At 60.3% G+C, this 10,000-nt stretch overlaps 1 non-coding gene across 1 annotated transcript; it reads right to left on the minus strand.

Annotated features, from left to right (window-relative positions):
- Window positions 1-1,152: 1,152 nt before the first annotated feature.
- LOC142791197 (small subunit ribosomal RNA) lies at window positions 1,153-2,967 on the minus strand. Its single transcript, XR_012890060.1, has one exon. It is a non-coding gene; the product is annotated as a small subunit ribosomal RNA (ribosomal RNA).
- Between the last annotated feature and the right edge of the window lie 7,033 nt (window positions 2,968-10,000).

A 10,000-nucleotide genomic window follows, 5' to 3' on the forward strand; every position in this document is an offset into this window, starting at 1 on the left:
AAATGCCGATCCGGCTGCCTACTTTAGCCAACAGGTGGAGCCAGGCGCGCCGTACTTGCGCGGCACTTCCCACGTCCACCGAAGTCGGTGCCAAGGACCACTTTCGGCGCCGGAGCCGCGTACGAGCCTACTCGAGGCGGAAGAACGAAGCCAGCAAGGGCCTGGCCGCAAGTGCGTTCAATTGTCGGGACGTCCAAGTCCCTCGTTCTTCCGTGCTTCCTCTTTCGGCAAGTCGTTGCGGCACCTTCCCAAAGCGCGCAGACCCGCTAATCGCGACGAGCGCGACGTGGCCGTGCCGCCTTTCCCTCGGCAGCAAGCAAAACGCCTGGCAACGTCGACGCTCCCCTAACCGCGATCTCGCACCGTGTTTCGTGTGGCGAATTCAAAAGCCGGCCGGCGCTGCTGCAACCATTACGGTCGGTACGCATACGCCGCGGAGGGCGGGACGGTCATCGGAGCGTGCGGTTCCTCCATCGAGTACTGCGCACCTCGGCCGTCGCATCGCCGTGCCATGACCGGCCGCGCGTCAACGCGAACCGGTGCCAGCGAGATCCCTCGCCTGCAAGAACCGACCGGCAGCCTCCGTCACCCGAGGACGCGGAGGCGCTTGCCGCGGACGGCGGGACGGTATGCACTGGTGCACAGCGGACCCGTCACATCGCCAGTTCCTTGACCGACCGCCGACGCTTGTGCCGTTCCTCTCGTACTTGGCAGTCGCCGCGCGATTGTCGGGTCTCGTTCTTGCACGCTCGAACGGTCGGGAGGGCACTCGGCTGGCGTTTCGGGAACGCGCAGCCTCGCCTTCTACCGACGTAACCACGACTCGCCGTTCGCGCTCCGCCGCTCCTGTTTACAGTACTAGGCGGTCCCGCAGCGGTCGGGTCGCGCATTTCGAGCGCTTCGAGCCACGGTGCAGTGGCGGGTCGAAAGCCGACCTATGAGTGCGTTGCGCCGTTTGTACCCGCGTCCGCCACCTGGCCGACCGTCCAAGGTCGCGGTGTTGGCGTCCGCTGGGCGCAACAATTTGTCACGGGGTGCCGCTCCACATTCAGGCAGCCCCGTGGGGAAAAGCCGACCCCGCGTCCAAACGGGGTCAGCGGCAGAAAGTGTCGGGCGCAGACGCAGCTGAGGCGCTCACCCTTCACAATCCGTTAATGATCCTTCCGCAGGTTCACCTACGGAAACCTTGTTACGACTTTTACTTCCTCTAAATGATCAAGTTTGGTCATCTTTCCAACAGACCGGCGCAACCGAAAGGCCGCGCCGGACATCGGTCCGAAGACCTCACTAAATCATTCAATCGGTAGTAGCGACGGGCGGTGTGTACAAAGGGCAGGGACGTAATCAACGCGAGCTTATGACTCGCGCTTACTGGGAATTCCTCGTTCAAGGGGAACAATTGCAAGCCCCTATCCCAATCACGAAAGAAGTTCCACGGGTTACCCAGTCTTTTCAGACAGGGATAAAGACACGCTGCTTCCTTCAGTGTAGCGCGCGTGCGGCCCCGGACATCTAAGGGCATCACAGACCTGTTATTGCTCTGTTTCGTGCGGCTAGGAGCCGCTTGTCCCTCTAAGAAGGTTGTAAGGTGCTGGGAACCCCGCACCTATTTAATAGGCTAGAGTCTCGTTCGTTATCGGAATTAACCAGACAAATCGCTCCACCAACTAAGAACGGCCATGCACCACCATCCACCGAATCAAGAAAGAGCTCTCAATCTGTCAATCCTCCCAGTGTCCGGGCCGGGTAAGTTTTCCCGTGTTGAGTCAAATTAAGCCGCAGGCTCCACTCCTGGTGGTGCCCTTCCGTCAATTCCTTTAAGTTTCAGCTTTGCAACCATACTTCCCCCGGAACCCAAATACTTTGGTTTCCCGGAAGCTGCCCGCCGAGTCATTTGAGTAACTCAGGCGGATCGCTGGTTGGCATCGTTTATGGTCAGAACTAGGGCGGTATCTGATCGCCTTCGAACCTCTGACTTTCGTTCTTGATCAATGAAAACATTCTTGGCAAATGCTTTCGCAGTAGTTCGTCTTGCGACGGTCCAAGAATTTCACCTCTAGCGCCGCAATACGAATGCCCCCGTCCGTCCCTCTTAATCATTACCTCGTATTCCAAAAACCAACAGAACAGAAACGAGGTCTTGTTCTATTATTCCATGCAAGTTTATTCAGGCGACTCGCCTGCGTTGAGCACTCTAATTTTTTCAAAGTAAAAGCACCGGCCATCTCGAGGCACACAATGAAGTGCACCAAGAAAGAACCGGCATGATGTTCAGTCCAAGCCGTCGCATCGGGTAGATGCACTACTCGTCTGGAACTGAGATCCAACTACGAGCTTTTTAACCGCAGCAGCTTTAGTATACGCTATTGGAGCTGGAATTACCGCGGCTGCTGGCACCAGACTTGCCCTCCAATTGATCCTCGTTAAAGGATTTAGAGTGTACTCATTTCAATTACGGGGCCTCAAAAGAGTCCCGTATTGTTATTTTTCGTCACTACCTCCCCGTGCCGGGAGTGGGTAATTTGCGCGCCTGCTGCCTTCCTTGGATGTGGTAGCCGTTTCTCAGGCTCCCTCTCCGGAATCGAACCCTGATTCTCCGTTACCCGTAACAACCATGGTAAGCAAGTAACCTACCATCGAAAGTTGATAAGGCAGACACTTGAAAGAAACGTCGCCGGCTCGTGGCCATGCGATCAGCACAAAGTTATCCAGAGTCACCACACAATACGGGCCGAAACCCGATCGATCTTGGTCTAATAAAAGCACCCGTTACCCAAAGGGCTCCAGGCTCACTGCATGTATTAGCTCTAGAATTGCCACAGTTATCCAAGTAGGAAGAAACGATCTAAGGAACCATAACTGATTTAATGAGCCATTCGCGGTTTCGCCTTATTTCGGCATGTACTTAGACATGCATGGCTTAATCTTTGAGACAAGCATATGATTACTGGCAGGATCAACCAGGTAATCGTTCGACTGCGCGTCCGTCCTCGCCCTCGGCGGGCCGGACGCAGTCTGTGTGCGGCGGAGGCCACCTTCAGGCGCCCCAACACGCTTATTTTGCACTCCGAGATGACGGCGTTCGAGCTCGCTACGGCACAACCTTCCCGAAAGACGAGTGGGAGCCGTGCGGCAAGAAGCACGTTCATGCTCGCTCTTTTTCGTTGCATCGACTCGGTCGCGCCGTGCGGGTTGCCCAAGCCCGCTGCACTGTCGGTGGACCGGCCGGAACTAGCAACGGAGCCGAGACTGCAAAGCCGCCAGACGACGGGTCACGCCCGCGTCTTCGGCGCTTTCGCATCTGAATCGCCCGAGGACGACACGGAACACACCTCGATATCGTGGTAAAACGGCACCGTCCGACAACCAGCCCCTAACGCATCAAGCGGATGAGGCTGCAGACGACTGCCGTGGATTCCCCTGGAGCAGACCCGAGGACACGCTTGACGAGGCCGAAGCCCGCCGCATATCAGACACCCGGTCGCTTTCGCGTACGCCGCTCACGAGAACCCCCACATAATAGCAGCGATAAGTACCCAGACCTCCTTGGGCCCTAATACGAGCGTACTCGAGAAAATTTCACCGCGGGTGTGCCCCGAAACGTGTGGCATGTTGAGCGTGCCACAAGTCTACGTCGCTCTCAAACCCGCCGAGGTCGTAGAATTTGCGACCCTACTCACGAAATTCCCACCGAGGATACGGCCGCAAACGTACCGCACCTTGGGTAGGCCACGAGTTTGTGCAACACTACGCTGACGGCACAGCACCGAGGTCGTGCGCGCACGCACGGGAAAATTCCGCCGCGGTTTCTGCCGAAAACGTGAGGCACCACGACTCTCCGCAAGTTCGCGTCGACTGCGAAAGACCGAAGTCGTGAACGACGTGTCCGCTACTCGCCGCCGACACGCTGGACACCAAACGTACAACGACTCGACGGCGTCGTAGAGGCCCACGACGCGGTTTTCCTTAACGACGTCTCGGCGTGGCACCGACAGGTTAGAACGGCCGACCAACGTTCCCTGTCCGCCGTTCGGCTCAGTCGAAGGGCTCGGCGACTTCGGCAACGCTGCGAAGCCGCACGGTGACGCACGCCATGTCCCCATTTTTTTTTTCTTTCTGCGTCTGCCGGGGTGCCCCTATAATAGCAGCGATAAGCACCCAGACCGCCGTGGGTCGCTCGCCCCGGCTGACGTGGTTTTTCGTACTCCTGCGGCGGTCGCCGTCAAGCACGTCCAAATACGCTACTTTCGTGGGCGCATTCACGCTCTTTCGCTTCGCCGGAGTGCCAGCACTCACTCTGCCAAAAACGGCGAACATCCGAGCGGCGGTTCCCACTTTTGCGTCGGCGTCGCAAACCCCGCCCCGGCAGACGAGGTTTGCCGTACTCGTGCGACGGTGGCCGGCGGGCACGTCGAAAGACGCCGATATCGTGCGCGAATTGGCGCACCTTGGCTTCACCGGAGTGCCGCCACTGACTCCTCCAAAAACGGCGAAGATCCGAGCGGCGCTTCCCACTTTCGCATCGGCGTCCCGAACTCCGCCCCGGCTGACGCGGTTTACCGTACTCGTGCGACGGTCGCCGGCGAGCACGTGGAAAGACGCCGATATCGTGCCCGAATCGGCTCCGTTCGGCTTCGCCGGAGTGCCAGCACTGGCTCGGCGAAAGACGACGAACATCCGAGCGACGGTTCTCACTATTGCGTACGCGTCGCAAACCCCGCCCCGGCAGACGCACTTTGCCGTACTCGTGCGACGGTCGCCGGCGAACACGTAGAAAGACGCCGATATCGTGCCGGAATCGGCCCCGTTTGGCTTCGCCGGAGTGCCAGCACTCACTCGGCCACAAACGGCGAACATCCGAGCGGCGGTTCCCACTTAGCCGTCGGCGTCCCGAACTCCGCCCCGGCAGACGCGGTTGCCGAGCTCGTGCGACTAGCGACCGCGAAGCCGTCTCGCGACGCCGCTTTCGTGCGTGGCTCCCACTGCGACCTGGGTCACCCGAGGTCGACGAGCAAAAAAGAATGTCGAAAAAAAATTTTTTTTTTTTTGCGTCTGCCGGGGTGCCCCTATAATAGCAGCGATAAGCACCCAGACCGCCATGGGTCGCTCGCCCCGGCTGACGTGGTTTTTCGTTTTCCTGCGGTGGTCGTCGTCAAGCACGTCCAAACACGCCACTTTCGTGGGCGCATTCGCGCTCTTTCGCTTCGCCGGAGTGCCAGCACTCACTCTGCCAAAAACGGCGAACATCCGAGCGGCGGTTCCCACTTTTGCGTCGGCGTCGCAAACCCCGCCCCGGCAGACGAGGTTTGCCGTACTCGTGCGACGGTGGCCGGCGGGCACGTCGAAAGACGCCGATATCGTGCGCGAATTGGCGCACCTTGGCTTCACCGGAGTGCCGCCACTGACTCCTCCAAAAACGGCGAAGATCCGAGCGGCGCTTCCCACTTTCGCATCGGCGTCCCGAACTCCGCCCCGGCTGACGCGGTTTACCGTACTCGTGCGACGGTCGCCGGCGAGCACGTGGAAAGACGCCGATATCGTGCCCGAATCGGCTCCGTTCGGCTTCGCCGGATTGCCAGCACTGGCTCGGCGAAAGACGACGAACATCCGAGCGACGGTTCTCACTATTGCGTACGCGTCGCAAACCCCGCCCCGGCAGACGCACTTTGCCGTACTCGTGCGACGGTCGCCGGCGAGCACGTAGAAAGACGCCGATATCGTGCCGGAATCGGCCCCGTTTGGCTTCGCCGGAGTGCCAGCACTCACTCGGCCACAAACGGCGAACATCCGAGCGGCGGTTCCCACTTAGCCGTCGGCGTCCCGAACTCCGCCCCGGCAGACGCGGTTGCCGAGCTCGTGCGACTAGCGACCGCGAAGCCGTCTCGCGACGCCGCTTTCGTGCGCGGCTCCCACTGCGACCTGGGTCACCCGAGGTCGACGAGCAAAAAAGAATGTCGAAAAAAAATTTTTTTTTTTTTTGCGTCTGCCGGGGTGCCCCTATAATAGCAGCGATAAGCACCCAGACCGCCATGGGTCGCTCGCCCCGGCTGACGTGGTTTTTCGTTTTCCTGCGGTGGTCGTCGTCAAGCACGTCCAAACACGCCACTTTCGTGGGCGCATTCGCGCTCTTTCGCTTCGCCGGAGTGCCAGCACTCACTCTGCCAAAAACGGCGAACATCCTAGTGGCGGTTCCCACTTTTGCGTCGGCGTCGCCAACCCCGCCCCGGCATACGCGGTTTGCCGTACTCGTGCGGCGGTGGCCGGCGGGCACGTCGAAAGACACCGATATCGTGCGCGAGTCAATGCTTCTTGGTCTCGCAGGAGGGCCGCCACTCACTCCTGCAAAAACGGCGAAGATCCGAGCGGCGCTTCCCACTTTTTCGTCGGCGTCGCAAACCTCGCCCCGGCAGACGCGCTTTGCCGTACTCGTGCGACGGTCGCCGGCGAGCACGTCGAAATACGCCGATATCGTGCCCGAATCGGCCCCGTTTCGCTTCGCCGGAGTGCCAGCACTCGCTCGGCCAAAGACGACGAACATCCGAGCGACGGTTCCCACTATTGCGTACGCGTCGCGAACCCCGCCCCGGCAGACGCGGTTTGCCGTACTCGTGCGGCGGTGGCCGGCGGGCACGTCGAAAGACGCCGATATCGTGCACGAATTGGCGCTCCTTGGCTTCACCGGAGTGCCAGCACTCACTCGGCCAAAAACGGCGAACATCCGAGCAGCGGTACCCACTTAGCCGTCGGCATCCCGAACTCCGCGCCGGCTGACGCGGTTGCCGAGCTCGTGCGACTAGCGACCGCGAACGCGTCTCGCGACGCCGCTTTCGTGCGCGGCTCCCATTGCGACCTGGGTTACCCGAGCTCGACCAGCAAAAAAGAAGGTCGAAAATTTTTTTTTTTTTTCTGCGTCTGCCGGGGTGCCCCTATAATAGCAGCGATAAGCACCCAGACCGCCGTGTGTCGCTCGCCCCGGCTGACGTGGTTTTTCGTACTCCTGCAGCGGTCGCCGTCACGCACGTCCAAATACGCCACTTTCGTGGGCGCATTCGCGCTCTTTCGCGTCGCCGGAGTGCCAGCACTCACTCTGCCAAAAACGGCCAACATCCGAGCGGCGGTTCCCACTTTTGCGTCGGCGTCGTAAACCCCGCACCGGCAGACGCGGTTTGCCCTACTCGTGCGACGGTCGCCGGCGAGCGCGTCGAAAGACGCCGATATCGTGCGCTAATTGGCGCTCCTTGGCTTCTCCGGAGTGCCGCCACTCACTCCTCCAAAAACGGCGAAGATCCGAGCGGCGTTCTCCACTTTCGCATCGGCGTCCCGAACTCCGCCCGGGCTGACGCGGTTTACCGTACTCGTGCGACGGTCGCCGGCGGGCACGTCGAAAGACGCCGATATCGTGCCGTAATCGGCCCCGTTTGGCTTCGCCCGAGTGCCAGCACTCACTCGGCCAAAAACGGCGAACATCCGAGCAGCGTTTCCCACTTTCGCATCGGCGTCCCGAAGCCCGCCCCGGCAGACGCGGTTTGCCCTACTCGAGCGACGGTCGCCGGCGATCACGTCGAAAGGCGCCGAATTCGTGCACGAATCGATGCTTCTTGGTCTCGCAGGAGGGCCGCCACTCACTCCTGCAAAAACGGCGAAGATCCGAGTTGCGCTTCCCACTTTTTCGTCGGCGTCCCGAACTACGCCCCGGCTGACGCGGTTTACCGTACTCGTGCGACGGTCGCCGGCGGGCACTTCAAAATACGCCGATTTCGTGGGCGCATTCACGCTGTTTCGCTTCCCCGGAGTGCCAACACTCACTCTGCCGAAAGCGGCGATCATCCGAGCGGCGGTTCCCACTTTTGCGTCGGCTTCGCAAACGGCGCCCCGGCAGACGCGCTCGTGCGACGTACTCGTGCGACGGTCGCCGGCGAGCACGTCGAAAGACGCCGATATCGTGCTCGAATCGACCCCGTTTCGCTTCGCCGGAGTGCTGCCAGTCACGGCGCAGAAAACGGCGAACAAGTGTTTTTTTTTTTTTTTTCCTAGAATTTGTGTTATAGAAGGCACATTTGATATCGGACGATAATTTTCAACTTTATCACGCGCACCGATTTTCGTGTAGAGGTTTGCAAGTTTATGGGAATTTCTCCACTTGGAATAATGCGATTTAGTAGTACTACGAGAACTTCATGGATGTACTCAAGGGTACGGGGCAAGTCAGTTACGTCAACACCTGCAGATTTTTTACACTTCAAACTGAAAATTGTTGGTTGTGAGTCCTCGTGTGATATTAAAGGCCGATTCGCTAACACATAGAACAAAGAAAGAAAGGAAGAAAAAACGCCCGCGCTCGCTCAAGAAACCTGGGTTCGCAACAAGTGGCAACAACAAGCAACCGAGCGAGTGCGCCAAAACCCGTGGCGGCCGAACAAACGCGAAGTCCCAACCGCGTCAGCCGGGGCGGCACGGGACAGGAAAAATCACTTCAGCCGGGGCGGCGGGGCACCGAATAAACCTCGTCACCTCGTCGCAGGATAAAAGAGGAAACAAAAAGTCTAAACAGCGTCTGCTGGAGCGAATGCGTAATAAAACAACAACAACAAAAAAAAAAAAAACACCCGCGCTCAAGAAGTCTGCAATCACCACAAAAGGCGACTGTGACCGAGCAGCGTCAGCCGGGGCCGTGCGGAAACGGAAAAACCGCGACTACCGGGGCGTCGAGGCACCGAAAAATCCACTTCAGCCGCGGCGAAAAAAAAAACAAAAAGAAAGACGGAGGGGGGGGGGGGGGAACCACGTCTGCCGGGGCGAAGGAAAAAAAAAACGCGTCTGCCGGGGCGAGCCCGGGTGCGGCACCACCGGGAAAACTGTGGCAAACAGACATGGCGATCGAGTGAGTGGGCCGCCAGCCAGGCTCAGCCAAAAAGTGCAAAGTCCGAACTGCGTCAGCCGGGGCGGCAAAAACCACGTCAGCCGGGGCGGCGCAAAAAACCGCGTCTGCCGGGGCGGCACGAAACCGCGTCAGCCGGGGCGGCGCGAAAACTGCGTCAGCCGGGGCGAAAGAAAAAAAAAAAAACGCGTCTGCCGGGGCGAGCCCGGGTGCGGCACCACCGGGAAAACTGTGGCAAACAGACATGGCGATCGAGTGAGTGGGCCGCCAGCCAGGCACAGCCGAAAAGTGCAAAGTCCGAACCGTGTCAGCCGGGGCGGCAAAAAACCGCGTCAGCCGGGGCGGCGCAAAAAACCGCGTCTGCCGGGGCGGCACGAAACCGCGTCAGCCGGGGCGGCGCGAAAACTGCGTCAGCCGGGGCGAGCCCGGGTGCGGCACCACCGGGAAAACTGTGGCAAACAGACATGGCGATCGAGTGAGTGGGCCGCCAGCCAGGCTCAGCCAAAAAGTGCCAAGTCCGAACTGCGTCAGCCGGGGCGGCAAAAAACCGCGTCAGCCGGGGCGGCGCAAAAAACCGCGTCTGCCGGGGCGGCGCGAAAACCGCGTCTGCCGGGGCGGCGCGAAAACTGCGTCAGCCGGGGCGAAAGAAAAAAAAAACGCGTCTGCCGGGGCGAGCCCGGGTGCGGCACCACCGGGAAAACTGTGGCAAACAGACATGGCGATCGAGTGAGTGGGCCGCCAGCAAGGCTCAGCCAAAAAGTGCTAAGTCCGAACTGCGTCAGCTGGGGCGGCAAAAAACCGCGTCTGCCGGGGCGGCACGAAACCGCGTCAGCCGGGGCGGCGCGAAAACCGCGTCTGCCGGGGCGGCACGAAACCGCGTCAGCCGGGGCGGCGCGAAAACTGCGTCAGCCGGGGCGAGCCCGGGTGCGGCACCACCGGGAAAACTGTGGCAAACAGACATGGCGATCGAGTGAGTGGGCCGCCAGCCAGGCACAGCCGAAAAGTGCTAAGTCCGAACTGCGTCAGCCGGGGCGGCAAAAACCGCGTCAGCCGGGGCGGCGCGAAAACCGCGTCTGCCGGGGCGGCACGAAACCGCGTCAGCCGGGGCGGCGCGAAAACTGC

The sequence above is a fragment of the Rhipicephalus microplus genome, unplaced genomic scaffold, assembly GCF_043290135.1.
Source record: "Rhipicephalus microplus isolate Deutch F79 unplaced genomic scaffold, USDA_Rmic scaffold_151, whole genome shotgun sequence".
Lineage (NCBI taxonomy): Eukaryota > Metazoa > Arthropoda > Arachnida > Ixodida > Ixodidae > Rhipicephalus > Rhipicephalus microplus.